Raw genomic sequence first — 15387 nt, 5'->3', positions numbered from 1 at the left:
TTCATTCTGCAAGAATGCATTAAATTGTTCAAACGGAACAGTAAAGACATTTATGATGTTAGAAAATATTTCTATTTTAAATAATTGTGTTGTTTTAAACTCTATATGTATCTCTAATTTTTTATATTTAAAAAAAATAATTTGTATTTTTTTTTTTTTTTTTTTTTTTGATCTCTCTGATGCTCACCAAGGCTGTGTTTATTTCAATAGTTAAATACAGTAAAACAGTAATATTCTAAAATATTATTACACTTTGAAATAACTCTTTTAAAATATAATTTATTCCTGTGAGGACAAAGCTGAATTTTGAAAATCATTACTCCAGTCTTCACTTAAGTGTCACATGATCCTCCAGAAATCATTCTAATATGCTGCTCAAAAAAAAAACATTTAGATTTTATATATTTAATATTATTAATATTTTTACACCCACACAAATACTATCGCAAATTACCAAAAAGTTACCACCCCTTATTACCATCACAACATAATATCAACATAAACATCATGATAAAATTGAAATTATATATTTGTTATTGTAAACAGAGAGGGGTTTTTCATCTGACACCAAGTTTGCTCACTATAGACTTCACTGGTTCTCTCTCAGAAAATAGGTGCATGATGTTCTTTGCTACTGTGTTTTTTCCACAGCTCTTTTTGGAAATTCATTACAGCTCCATCCAACTGCTATCTATTCATCTTGCCCATCTAGTCCCGTTTATATTCTGAGCAGCGCGTCCACAATCAGGAGTAATGGAAGCTAAAAATGAGGGAGAGAGCTTGTGTGTTCTGTAGTCCGCTGACTCACTGCTCATTTATCTGCATCCAGGAAATGCTCCGGTATTTGCTCTGACATTGTCAAAAACATCCGCTTGGACGTCTGGCAACTTCTAAAACACATTAATTAATCCACATACACCAAACTGCCAGTCAGGCAAACTTTAATCTTATTAAGCATGTTTGAGGAGTGAAAAGTAAAGCCTTAAGGAAAAATATGTTGTCAGTCTTTGTTCGTAATCTATAAAACAATTTATAGCAACAAGTCCTCCAACTCATACGACCGTATGGGTCGTTTGTCACTATCCATAAATACGACCCACACGAGCGTTCTCTAAATTAGCGCCCCTATTGGCAACAGGAGGTATGATAAATGAACTTTCGCCTAAATGCATTGTGGGTTTATTTTAACATGTTCGCTATTTGCGTTTTGAATTGTTTGATTTAAACTCTCCCAGATGTTCGTGGATTTTGATGATATGGATTTTAGATGACTTCGAGACATGTACAGGTAAGGTTTTCTCCCGTCTCATAAAGTAGTCGATCGTTTATGAATAATATGAGTTTTTATTTTCAAATCGATACTGGACACTGTATGTCCTATTAAACCAGTTTGACGTTCAAATCATTTAATCGAAATCTGCAGCTTTATAAAGTTAGTTTTCATTGTGATATTCGTTTGAAATTCGCATGTGGTGGAAAGAGGTCATGTAAAAGTCGCGCATTTACCATGTTTTTACCATAGTAACATGTCGCTGAACCATGTCACGTGTTATAAAACCTCAGTAACCACAACTCAATGTATCTCCCGTCATAACTGTAGTTTTACTTTGGTATTTGTAGTATAAACACGTTACCATGCTTTTCACCACAGTAACTGTGCTTATTGTGTACTCTTTAGTTAAGTAACACATTTGCCATGCCTTTAATACCTTTTTGTAATGTAATTGTGATTCAGTGTTTTTTTTCTTTTCAGTTTTGCAGTTTCTTCATATCACATACATCTCCAGCTCCTACAACAACATTCAGTGTCCAGCAGCTCTTTATGATGCTCTCTCTCTCTCTCTCTCTCTCTCTCTTTCTCTCTCACTCTCTCTCTCTCTCTCTCTCTCTCTCTCATTTTCCTTTCCTATTTTTCTGAACTGTAATTCATAAATAAGTCACACATATTTTTCTTTCTTTCTCTTGTTCATCATGGCATATTTTCACAGCTCAGAATCAGATTTTGATCAGTTCTTGTATTAACAGGGAACTTGTACTCGAAGCTCAACTTGAAGAAGTTTCCAGTGAAGATGAAGTCCTTCAAAGGTTCGACACAGGTAATGTTGAAGATATGTAGTTATAACTGATTTACTTTAATTAATTTATCCTTACTTTATGTTAATAACCTTCCTTATAGTCCTTCCTTTCAAATATTTTGTTCACAGATCATTTCTAACACACTGTCTAAACATGTATGTATTAAAACAACAACAACAACTTGTTACTTTTTCTTTATTCCAGCTGAAAAGGAAGACCATGGGCCTGTCAAACCTTGTTTGTGGAGAGGGATGAATTTGACCATCTTGTGTGTTTACGGAGAAGACCAAAAGCTGCTAAGGCAGATATTTCCAGAGGTACGTCTGTGTTGATCTGAGCACCTCGACAGAACTTTACTGCAGTTACATTTTGCACCGAATTTTATGTTTTTTACTTTTTTAAATACCTCACGACCCCATCAGTACAAACCCTGTGCTATGTCAAAGTATTAATAATTCAAACAATTTCAGCAAATTCATATGATATTGTACAAGCGTACTCTCCAGCTTTTCCTCCTGCTGTCATTGACCATCGCCTCAGCTCTCATGCAGACTGTGTCCATTTTAAGTAGTCAGAGCGTTATATCCTAAAGTTTATATTGAGTCCACTGTATTCTTTATTAGCACCGTCTTAACCCGTTCTAACAGTACATGATATCTGTCCGCACCTCACAGTCTGCCTTTATTTCCATGTTGATTTTAATTGAACACGTCTGTTTAAAAGCAAGTCAGGAAATGCTGTGTAACTTGTCATGTGACACATCAGATCTTCAGTTAATTTGGCCAAATTAGATCATTTAAGGCTGTTCACACCAAGAATAGTAACTACAATAACTATTTTAGCATCCACACCAACATCAACCAATGATAAAGTTATGTTTATTAATATACACACTGCAGCGACGTTGATGTCTGCCACTTTAAATGATCAAGCTTTTGAAATGTGCATTTTGATTGGCTGTTTAATGTTCATCAGCTGGAAAATATATTCCACTGATGTTGTTCCTCTGTGTCATTAAGTATGGACTCATCCTTGGTATGAAGAGGTCTTTAAACTGCTTACAACAATCCTGCTGCATGTTATAGTGTAGAAAATAATTGAGAATAATATAGCTTGAAGATACAGCTTTCTTCCCTCTCATTTTGTTAAACTCAAACGCAAGATTTTGCCTTTCTTTGCTTGTTTGTCTTCATCTTAGTCCTTTACTCTCTCCACTCACTCACACATTCTCTCTTGCTCTGTTGTAAGGTACAAACAGAGCGGATGGTTGCATGATGGCCTCTTTCAGGTTTGTCAACTGAATGTCTACTAGTGTGGCTCAGCAAGTTCCTGTCATGATCAGCCCTCTCCAAGAAAGGTTTGTAGAAAATTGTAATCAATATTCATTTAATCCTCTAACCTGAATCTTTTGGTGAATTTACTTAATTATATCTGTCTTAATTCATATGTAATAAGCAATAGTAATTAAACATGGGGTTAATAGACATATTTTTGTTTTACAGCTGAAGAGCAAAAACACAAAGAACATCAGTCCTGTTGGGGATGAGGAATGAACATGGCTCTATTGTGCCCAAACAGAAAAGAGTGAAAAGGTGCTCATCCCCATTGATGTGTCTGTATTCAAGCAATGCATTAGTACAGCATATGATGTTGATCTCTATTCAAGTCAGCAATTATCATTTTTCACATATACATCTTTTTATAAGTCCTAGAATGAACAAATCATCAGGGCATCATTTCTGGAATTTGGGCAGAAAATGACTGAATATGGTGAGTACTGACACCTGCACCTGTATTCACCAAAACTATTTTTCTTATGGACTTACAGTTTTTGAAGGAGGATGAAGTCAGTTGATGGAGAAATGAAGAACGAGATGTGTTGTATATGAAGACTTCAGATGCAAAAGCCTTTAAGTTCTGTATGAAATGTTCTTCTAAGAAGAATTTTAGAAGAAAACTTCAGGTGGAACTTAGATGCCTTTGCATCTGAAGTCTTCATATGTACTATGAGTTTTCAATACATAACTGATTTGTTATGACTGTTTTTATTATTTTCTACTTGTACAGAAAGACTGCAGTAGAAGGAAAGCTGGTACTGAGAACATTTGTCTTCACTCCAGACTAAAGAGAAGCGGGTCTGAGGCCAGAGATGGAGGAGTCAATGGTCACCAAATGCAGCGCTGCAGCCTGAAACTGTGAACACTGAATTCCCAAACAGCTGTGTGACTGCACAGATGTTACGGCCATAAAAGAAACTTCACAACTGAGAGCCCATACCTCCAACAACCTTCAACAGGAATCAATGGTATGTCCATTACAACAATTCTAAATAATAATAATATATAATTGACACAATGATTTTGTCTCTCCAGGACATCTACGCAAGGTTTTTCTTTTGTTGAGGACCGTCAGAGACTCCAGCCACACGAGCCATGGATTGCTCTCAACATCACCATCAGACAGACATTATCACAGAACCAGCACCAGCAGACTGCAAAACAAGTTCCTTCAACAGGCAATCAGACTGAACTGAACTCGTACCAGTAACACCACACACACACACACACACACACACACACACACACATACACACACCAGCAGCCTCATACTGTGTGCACTGCACTCTATCAGCTACACTGACTGGACTCTGACTCACTATTATTCTGCAACCTGATATTCTGTTTGCACTAATTCATACTGTACTGAAAGTGAAAGTGACGTGACATACAGTCAAGTATGGTGACCCATACTCAGAATTTGTGCTCTGCATTTAACCCATCCGAAGTGCACACACACAGAGCAGTGAACACACACACACTGTGAACACACACCCGGAGCAGTGGGCAGAGGTATATCTACAGTATACAGTGATTGTTGTTAATTGTTTTCATTTTGTTCTCTCTGTATAGTATAGTATTGCACTATATTTTCTACCTGTATTGAGCTCTTATGTATACGGTTTATATTTTTGATACTGTATATGTGTTGCAAATATATTCAGTACTTGTCATGCTGCAGTTTGCAGAAAAGCATTTTACCACCTGTATACTTGCATTCATGGTATTGTGATAATAAAATGATTTGATTTGAATTGGTCACATGACTTGTTCATCAGTTGTATTGTTGTGCTGGATAACAATTGCAAATTGTTTATGACATTGAAGAAGATCATGATAGAGACATGGATTTGAAGAAAACCAGGAGAGCTCTGATGATGAGAAGGAAACTGGATGTGATTCTTTGGTGCTCAAGACATTTCACCATGCCTTCATCTGGGTTTCTTCATCTGATTAAAATAAAATGGTTTTAATGTAACCCATTTTTATTTCACTTGAATATAATTTGTCTTAATATGCTTCTTTATCTGTCTTTATGCTGCATCCTAGTAAAATATTGCGTATGGTGTTGGATAATCAAGTATGGTGAATATTCTGTACTAGAGATGGTTTTTTGGTAGATACACCATTTAATTTTGTAAACAACACATATAATCACCATGGTTGTTTTGATGAAGACATGAACATTTAGTAATATTAATGAAATTCAGTTAGATGAAGAGCTGCATTAGAAGAGACTGCATGGACTTCATGCACAACTGAAGGTGATGAATCAAGGAAAGATCAACATGAATCCTGTTCTGTATTATAATGAAGATGTTCGTGCACATTACTGATGTCTAGCTCCTGAGCAGGACAAAGATGAGACATTCTTTACAGAGATTTATGAATTAGGTATTTTATATTATGATTCTTTAAATTGCATGAATTGTATGGAACCATAAACTGCACACTGTCACACATTGTCTTACTGAATGACACATTGGCCTTGTCTGATGAAATGTCAGAATATGTATTTGTTGTCTTTGTTTACTATTAGCACTGTATTATTGCTCTTGATCTTATGAAATAAATTGAGCTCTTTCCAAATGGGCACTTATGTTGATTTTCTGGTGTCTTAATTCTAAGATAACTATGACTTCCAACTTACATAATGGTATGCTTTTGAAAAGACAACCTACAAAATGTGTCTCAACAGTTTGTTGCCAATGATGAGAATAGAGCTGTGCATTTTTTTCCTGCCCTTCCATCCCCAGGGGCCCAGTAGAGTCCCCTTGAAGAGCAAAACAATTAACATTCTAAATGGCTGTAAATCAAAATCTGATTATAGTTTCAAAAAGAAAATTGGTAGGACAACTCATTATGCTATGTTTACTAAATAATGTTTGGCACAGCTTTCAAACATTCATAGAAAAGTGCTATACATGTGTTTATAAAAGTACTCTTAGTAAAATAAAAAATGTCAGCCTGCCTCTCACATATGTCATATAACTTTGCACAATAAACATGCTTAGATATCCCTTTGTTTAAAAAAAGAAGTATTTTTCACAATTTCATTATTAAACATTTTAAACTACATTGCCCATAAGCCTTAGCCATTCTATCGATGGAAAGTGAAAGTCATGGCGCTGTTTTTTGTAGTTCAATTAAGTTATGTTCAGGTTTAAGGTTAGGATCTCGGTAAAGAGGTAATTTCACAAAATATAGCAATGCACCATTGTTAACTGAAGGTACTATTGACGTAATAATTACAGCAAAATTTACTTTGCAACATTAAACGTTTTTAATTTGGGCTAAAAGAAAGTCCAGTCACAGCGAGTCCTCGAGTGCCAAGTGGATTTCAAAGCCAATGAAAATCCAGTTGAGCAGAAGCGACACCCTTACTTGTCCATATACGGCCATTCATGACAGGCTTTTCCGGGTTCTTGTGGTGAATTTATTTTCACCCACTAAATATAAAACTAAAATGACGGATTTGCATTGTGGGGTAAACCTGATTCAGCAATAGATTTGTTGATTACAGTTATTTATTTTCAAACAAGGGCCTCATATTTGCGATTATACACATTCTTTACCCTAATATTAATGTACAATATTTAAGCTCAACATTTTTGCATATACTGTATGAAAAAATAATATTATATTTATATATTTATAGTGTATTAAATGTATACATTTAATCACTTGTGTGTTTTTTGGAGATGTATTTACAATCTTGCAATTTTTAGCTCTACCAGTTAAACTACAGAAAAAAAGGAAAATAATAATAAAAATAAATAAATAAATACAATTTAAAAAACACAGGGATAATTTTTTTTTAGTAATTTCCATATCAGTGTTTATTGATATGTCAAACTTTTCAGACAAACAATGCAAATAACACCATTCTTTCTCTCTAGTTTGTCACTATGAAGAAATAAAAACAAAAAAATAATATATTATTGTGAAATATAACAACTTTTAAAAATTACTGATTGATAAAGTAACTAATAGGTACAGACAGAATTATGTAATAGAAAATCCCTTTAAAACTAAATTGGCTAATATAAAAATATATATATAAAATAAAAAAAATGAATAAATAAATAAAAATTGTCAATTTGTTTGCAGAGAAGTTTATAAAATGCCAAATAATATTTTTACAAACCAGGAGTTGCAAGGCACCAGCTGAAATCATATTCTTTTCTTTCATTTAAAAGTGATTAACTAATTAGAAAAATATTGTTAAGACTAATATTTCACATGATTACCTCTTAATCTCCTGTAATCACTGATCGCTTCTGTTGTGAACATATGCAAGACAAACTAAAACGGTTATTAATAATTATATTTTATAAATCATTTTCAGCTGGAAAATGCATTTCTATCATTAAATGACCTTAAAGGTCACACACACACACACACACACACATATATATATATATATATATATATATATATATATATATATATATATATATATGGCATATAGAATACAGTAGGTGGGATGGTGATAGTGACAGGAGTGTTCACAGTAGAGATGGGAGTGTTGACTAGAGGAGAAATAATACAAGTAGACATGCTAACGACTGAGAGCAGATGTGCCACACAAGAGAGAGTGATGTGGATGCTTTTGGAAGGGCTGCTATTGTGGAGAGCTGATGGAGAAGGACTCAGTAATCTGTCAGAAATCCTGCAAGACAGGAAAAAATTGAATTTATAACATGATGAATAATTAAAACATTGACAACAAATGAAAGTGACGTGACATACAGCCAAGTATGGTGACCCATACTTAGAATTCTTGTTCTGCATTTAACCCATCCAAAGTGCACACACACAGCAGTGAACACACACACACGGAGCAGTGGGGATCATTTATGTTACGGTGCCCGGTGAGCAGTTGGGGGCAGCGCAAAAAAAGTCGTATTGCCGGGCCGAGACTCAAACCCACAACTTTATGGTTAAGAGTCAAACTTTCTAAGCACTAAGCCACGACTTCCCCCTAGCAACGGGCTAGTGGTTAAAGACAACATAACTGCAGCGTGTATAATAATAAACAGAACTTTATAATTTGTTGGTAGCGATGCTAAAATAGTCATTATAGTTATTGTTCTTGTTGTAAACACCTTTAAATGATCTAATTTGGTCAAATAAATTAAAGACCTGGGGCCGGTTGCATAAACTGCTTAAACTAATCTTTAAAAAAGTTAGCCATATAATTTGATTTACTCTAGACTTGTCATAATTGTTTAAAGTCAGTTACAAAAACATAGATTGGTCCAATTTTACTAAGAAATATGATTATCTCTTGGTTAACTGCTAGTTGGTCACAGTCTTAACATAATAGCTATGTTTACGCAACCGGCCCCTTTTGTGTCACATGACAAGTTACACAGCATTTCCTGACACAGTCTGCATGAGAGCTGAGGCGATGGTCAATGACAGCAGGAGGAAAAGCTGGAGAGTACGCTTGTACAATATCATATGAATTTGCTGAAATTGTTTGAATTATTAATACTTTGACATAGCACAGGGTTTGTACTGATGGGGTCGTGAGGTATTTAAAAAAGTAAAAAACATAAAATTCGGTGCAAAATGTAACTGCAGTAAAGTTCTGTCGAGGTGCTCAGATCAACACAGACGTACCTCTGGAAATATCTGCCTTAGCAGCTTTTGGTCTTCTCCGTAAACACACAAGATGGTCAAATTCATCCCTCTCCACAAACAAGGTTTGACAGGCCCATGGTCTTCCTTTTCAGCTGGAATAAAGAAAAAGTAACAAGTTGTTGTTGTTGTTTTAATACATACATGTTTAGACAGTGTGTTAGAAATGATCTGTGAACAAAATATTTGAAAGGAAGGACTATAAGGAAGGTTATTAACATAAAGTAAGGATAAATTAATTAAAGTAAATCAGTTATAACTACATATCTTCAACATTACCTGTGTCGAACCTTTGAAGGACTTCATCTTCACTGGAAACTTCTTCAAGTTGAGCTTCGAGTACAAGTTCCCTGTTAATACAAGAACTGATCAAAATCTGATTCTGAGCTGTGAAAATATGCCATGATGAACAAGAGAAAGAAAGAAAAATATGTGTGACTTATTTATGAATTACAGTTCAGAAAAATAGGAAACGAAAATGAGAGAGAGAGAGAGAGAGAGAGAGAGAGTGAGAGAGAAAGAGAGAGAGAGAGAGAGAGAGAGAGCATCATAAAGAGCTGCTGGACACTGAATGTTGTTGTAGGAGCTGGAGATGTATGTGATATGAAGAAACTGCAAAACTGAAAAAAAAAAAAAAACACTGAATCACAATTACATTACAAAAAGGTATTAAAGGCATGGCATTGTGGTTAATGATTTTTACAGTTTTACAGTTATCATGGTAAAAAAAAAAATATGGTAAGTGTTGTGGTCACTGGTCATTTCAGATTCGTTGCGATTGCCACACATTCGTTCACTGGCATTCACAACATATTTGTAAAGAAAACGTCAAACTGCACTTACTTTGACATTAATTGCAGACAATCAGAACAGTACCTTAAAAAATAAACCATAAAATAAAATTGTTTACAAACCTGGACAACAACGCATGGTAAGATGTTGGGTCACGCCTCCTTTTTTTGGGTGGTAACGATGGTAACGACAGTCAAAGGTCATTTGATGACGACACACCCGACCAACGAGACTGTCGTAATACGGCCGCTAGAGGGCGCTTGATTTTAAAACGTAATAATAGGTCGTAATATGCTGCTTGCACAAACGACCTATGTGGTCGTTTTTAAGAGGAGGACAGTCTCATTTATAGCTGGGGTAAAGAGGGGAGGAGGGTGTTGGGCTATCCATAAGTGAACAGGGACTGGGGCTAGTTGTCACAATTTTTACTTTAATGCATATTATTCAGGGTGCATAACTTATGAAAGTCAAGTACTATACAGGGACATTTCCAACAATACTGGCATAAATACTCCAAGTTTGACATAAATAGTCTAAGCTTTAAACCAAACAGGAAGCATAAAACATTTAATAAAACAACAAATAATAAAGGTAAAATTAAAATGATATAAAAGGTGTCTTGACAATTGTAATTAGGGGCTACATGATTTGGAGTGAGGAAATGATACAAACACGGGTGAATGTGCTGTGCTTCACTCTGAAACATGCAACACATATATTTAATAAAATCACAATTTAATAAATGTACTATTGCATACTGCGTGTTTAGTTTTATTTTCAATCAATCATAAAAGTCTTGTTGTAATTAATACATGTTACACTTGTATTGAGAGTTTTAATTTTGAAAAAAATAAATAAAAAAATAATAATCCAAATGTAAGGTTTTTAATCAGATTTTTGATACCAGCATACAAAACTGACATTGGAAGTTTGGATTTAAAAGTTTTGCTACTGAAAACAGCTCTTGTGACATGTCCCTGTGTGACAACTAGCCCCAGTCACCCCTTTATTATAGCTGTAATACAAACTACAAACGAGTTTGCATCTTACTTAAAATTAGATCTCATGGTTATTGAAACGGCAGGCTAGTTGAAGCTTGTTGGATGGCGGCACAGAGACTATGCCATTACTCAAGCTGTTAGAAAGTACTTATGCACTAAAGTTTGCTGAACAGGAAATAAAGCCATTTTATTGCAGACTCTCACATACACATCTTACACTCTGTTTCCAATTTATCAGCTCAATCGTCTTTTTGTCTGATTCTCTCTTTGTCCTTCTCTGCACTTTGAAGGGATAGTTCACAAAAAAACTGAAAATGTCATCATCAAAACTTCTTTCATCATTTACTCATCCTCCTGTCATTTCAAGTTGTATGACTTTTCCTTTTGTGAAACGCAAAAGAATTATTTTTAAAAGAATGCCCTTGCTGTGTATTTCCATATAATGAAAGCAAATGATGATGAGTAATGTTAGCTCTGCAAAAAAAAGCAGCATAAAAGTGGTTTACATAATTAGTTTGCTATATCGAAAATCCTCTGAAATCATACAGAACTGCATGTGTGGAAAACTTTTTCTCCTTTCAAATATTGTGCTTTTAAACATGATAGTCAAAAGTGTCACCTTTTAAATGTAAAATAATCATCTGTGAAGAGTGAGTAAATTATGATAGAACATTAGTATAAGTTAAAATTAATGAATATTATTTTTGAGCTGAACTTTTATTTTATAAGAACATTTTCTGCAGTTTAGTTTTTACGTAGAGTTCTGTGAAAAGGTTTTTGCCCCCTTCCTGTTTTTTTATTATTAATATTTTATTTATTTATTATTATTATTATTATTTTGCATATTTGTCACTTAAATGATTCAATATTACACAAAGATAATGCAAGTAAATAGAAAATACAGTTTTCAAATTATGATTTCATTTATTAAGAGGAAAAAAGCTGCCAAAACCTACCTGGCCCTTCGTGAAAAATGTATTGCCCTCTTCTGTTAAATCATGAAAGAACTGTGATTAATCAGATTATTTTAGAAAGTTAAAGAGAGTTAAATTTCACTGGGCACACCCAGCCCTGGTTACTGCCAGACCTGTTGAATAAAAAAAATCACTTAAATATAACCTCTCTGACAAAGTGAAGCATGCTTAAAGAGCTACACATCATGCCGCGATCTAAAGACATTCAGAAACAGATTAGAAACAAAATAGTTGGTTTCTCAGTATGGAAAGTGTTAAGAAGACATTTCTAAGGCTTTGGCACTCCAGCGAACCACGGTCAGAGCAATTATCCACAATTGATGAAAACGAACAATTGTGAACCTTACCAGGAGTGGCCAGCCAACCAAAATTACTCAAAGAGCGCAGCGACGACTCATCCAGGAGGTCATTAATGAACCCAGAACAACATCTATGGAACTGCAGGCCTCACTTGCCTCAATTAAGGTCAGGGTTCATGATTCAACAAAAGTTCCAAAGGAAAACCCATCGCTGACCAAAAAGAACAAAAAGGCTTGTATCACATTTGCCAAAAAATATCTTGATTATCCCCAAGTCTTTTGGGCAAATATTCTGTGGACTGATGCGGCAAAAGTTTAAATTTTTGGAAGGTGTGTGTCCTGTTATATCCGGCGTAAAACTGACACAGCATTTCATAAGAAGAACATCATGCCAGCAGTCAAACATGCTGGTGGTAGTGTGAGGGTCTGGGGTTCCTTTGCACCTTCAGGACCTGGACGACTTGACATAATTGATGGAAACATGAATTCTGTACTCTGTCAGAAAATCCTGAAGGAGAATGTTCGGCCATCAGATTGTGACCTCAAGCTCAAGCACACTTGGGTTATGAAGCAGGATAATGATCACAAACACATCAGCGATTCCACCTCTGAATGGCTCAAGAAAAACTAAATGAAGGATTTGGAGTGGCCAAGTCAAAGACTGGACTTAAATCCGATTGAGATGCTGTGGCATGACCTTAAACAGTTCTCTCATGTTTAAAAACCCTCCAATGTGGCTGAATTAAAGCAATTCTGCAAAGAAGAGTGGGCCAAAATTCCTCCACAGTGATGTGAAAGACTCATTGCCAGTTATCGCAAACACTTGATTGCAGTTGTTGCTGTGAAGGGTGGCACAACAAGTTATTATATTTTGGGGGCAATTACTTTTTCACATAGCGCCAGGAAGGTTTGGACAGCATTTTTTCCCTTAATCATGATTTCAAAACTGCATTTTGTGTTTACTCAGGTTATTTTTGTGTAATATTAAAAATTGTTTGATGATCTGAATCATTCAAGTGTGACATACGCAAAAACAAAATTAAAGGGGTCATACAGTATGACGCAATTTCAAGTTTTCCTTTCTCTTTTGAGTGTTACAAGCTGTTTGTGCATAGATAAGACCATTAAAGTTGCAAAGACTAAAGTCTCAAACCCAAAGAGATATTCTTTATAAAAGTTAAGACTTTTCTACGGCCTTCTTAAACGGCTCATTTAAACACGCCCCCACATCTACATCACTGTGTGGGAAGATTGGCATAACGCCACCCAAATGTTCAGACAAAGAAAGAAGGCATAATGTTGATTCTCACTGTTGCCAATGGTGTCATGTGATGGAGACGCTGTTTCATTTTGAAAGCCAAAACTTAGTTTGGCCTTGCAAAAGAAGACACAGTGATTAAGTTGTATTTACAACACTGTTCCAAAACAGTTCATCACAAATATTCAGATGTATGCAGCGCATTTTATAGAGGACTTTCCTGATCCTGGGAGAGAAGACTACAATGCCGGCTGTTCTGACTCACAGTCTGTATGTTTCTTTTATGGCTTCAGACTTTTGTTCTATTCAAACTTAAGTGCCCTGTGAAGTGGTCATCACAGAATATTTCTCCATGATTCCAGTTTGCAGCTAACATATATGTTCCATTCAAAGTGCACTGAAGTACAACCGTTAGAGTTTGTTGTTTGTTGTTTCTCTGATCACAAATGCAGGCACGGTTTTATGCTTCTACAGCGCAATGCGATGCAAATCTACGCATAAGACAGTATAAGTCATTTTGTCCCTGTTGGATTTAACAAATGGCTAATTGTTAATGGGTTTTATTGTGAAAGTGACATGCAGCCAAGTATGGTGACCAATACCTAGAATTCGTGCTCTACATTTAACCCATCCAAAGTGCACACACACAACAGTGAACACACACACCCAGAGCAGTGGGCAGCCATTTATGCTGCTGCACCCGGGGAGCAGTTGGGGGTTCAGGACCTTACTCAAGGGCACCTCGGTCTCTGGGAGAGAGTGCTGTACATTCACTCCCCCACCTACAGTTCCTCAGCCTGAGACTCAAACTCACAACCTTTGGATTGAACTCTGTAACAATAAGGCCAAACTTATTTTTGTATTGTTGCTCTGGTGTTCTGACCGGGACACACATCAAAGTATGGCAAGGGTCATAACATTTTCATCAAACGCTTGAGGCATTCAACCTAACACAACGCACTGGATAGCTGGCCAATCAGAGCACACCTCACTTTTTAGACCGAAGAGCTTTGTAAAAACCTATGAATTTCAGAGGGTGGGGAATAGAAGACAAACAATAATGTGCAGAATGTGGAAAATAATGTATTTTTAACCTTAAACTGCATAAACACATTTTATTACACCAAATACAAATAATGAACAAATAATGTTATTTTTAGCAATATTATATGACCCCTTTAAAAAACAGGAAAAACTTTTTCACACCACTGTAGACTCCTATGACTGTCTGGTCAGAGTCAAAGTTTGTGTTTTTGAGATATGAATAATTGGGGATTGATTTTTTTTTTTCACGACTTTTATTGTAATTCCCTAGGACCCTTATTTGAAGCTGAATATTTGAGACCGAACAAAATATGATCATTATAAATCTGTATCTTTCCATACTTGGTCACCTGTCTGTTTTGTATGTTTTATTTTTTAGTGACATAAAACAAATTCTATGGAATAACATTAATTAATTTTAAAATGAGGACAGAGTGTTCTTTCTTGCAAGAACTAATCTTTTAATTTGATTACATTATCCTAATGACCTTTTAATTTTTCAGTGAGCGGATGGAAGGTACTATAGGTGCTTCCCTTCAACCGTCAAATAGTGAAGAGTTACGACATCCATGAACACTGCTCAAGAGCTCACTGACTTAACCAAAATGCTCCATCACTTCTTTGCCATTCTTGTCATTCACTCTCTCTAGCTTTTATAACTTGATGTCATCTCTACAGCAAAAAACCAATTTGTTCAACTAGAAATCAGTGAATCACAGCATAGTCTGGAGTGTTCGTGACTGGATGCCATGGCCCATGTATCTCACACAAAGAGGTAAATGGTGTCTTTGTCATCAGCTGGGTTGTTTGCAGCAGTGAATTGTTGCCATATGTGTGGTTAAGTAAGTAGGTAAATGTTGCTAGGCGGAAATCTGAATCTCTGATGTAAGTAAGCAGTTGTTCACTCTCTTGAAGACTGAAAAATCTTAACTGTTGAGATTCTTAAGTTTAACTGTATTT

General features: G+C 35.5%; 1 long non-coding RNA gene across 2 annotated transcripts; it reads left to right on the top strand.

Annotated features, from left to right (window-relative positions):
• Positions 1 to 2331: 2331 nt before the first annotated feature.
• Positions 2332 to 4569, top strand: LOC113106787 (uncharacterized). 2 transcript variants are annotated; one of them, XR_003292575.1, is made up of 4 exons: positions 2332 to 2393; positions 3325 to 3433; positions 4197 to 4381; positions 4449 to 4569. It is a non-coding gene; the product is annotated as an uncharacterized LOC113106787 (long non-coding RNA). The 2 variants fall into 2 exon arrangements; XR_003292574.1 differs by lacking the exons at positions 4197 to 4381; positions 4449 to 4569 and adding an exon at positions 3579 to 3776.
• Positions 4570 to 15387: the final 10818 nt, after the last annotated feature.

The sequence above is a fragment of the Carassius auratus genome, chromosome 8 (genome assembly GCF_003368295.1).
Source record: "Carassius auratus strain Wakin chromosome 8, ASM336829v1, whole genome shotgun sequence".
Lineage (NCBI taxonomy): Eukaryota > Metazoa > Chordata > Actinopteri > Cypriniformes > Cyprinidae > Carassius > Carassius auratus.
Note: the sequence above shows the minus strand (reverse complement) of the source record. Positions and strands in the feature narration are given on the sequence as shown.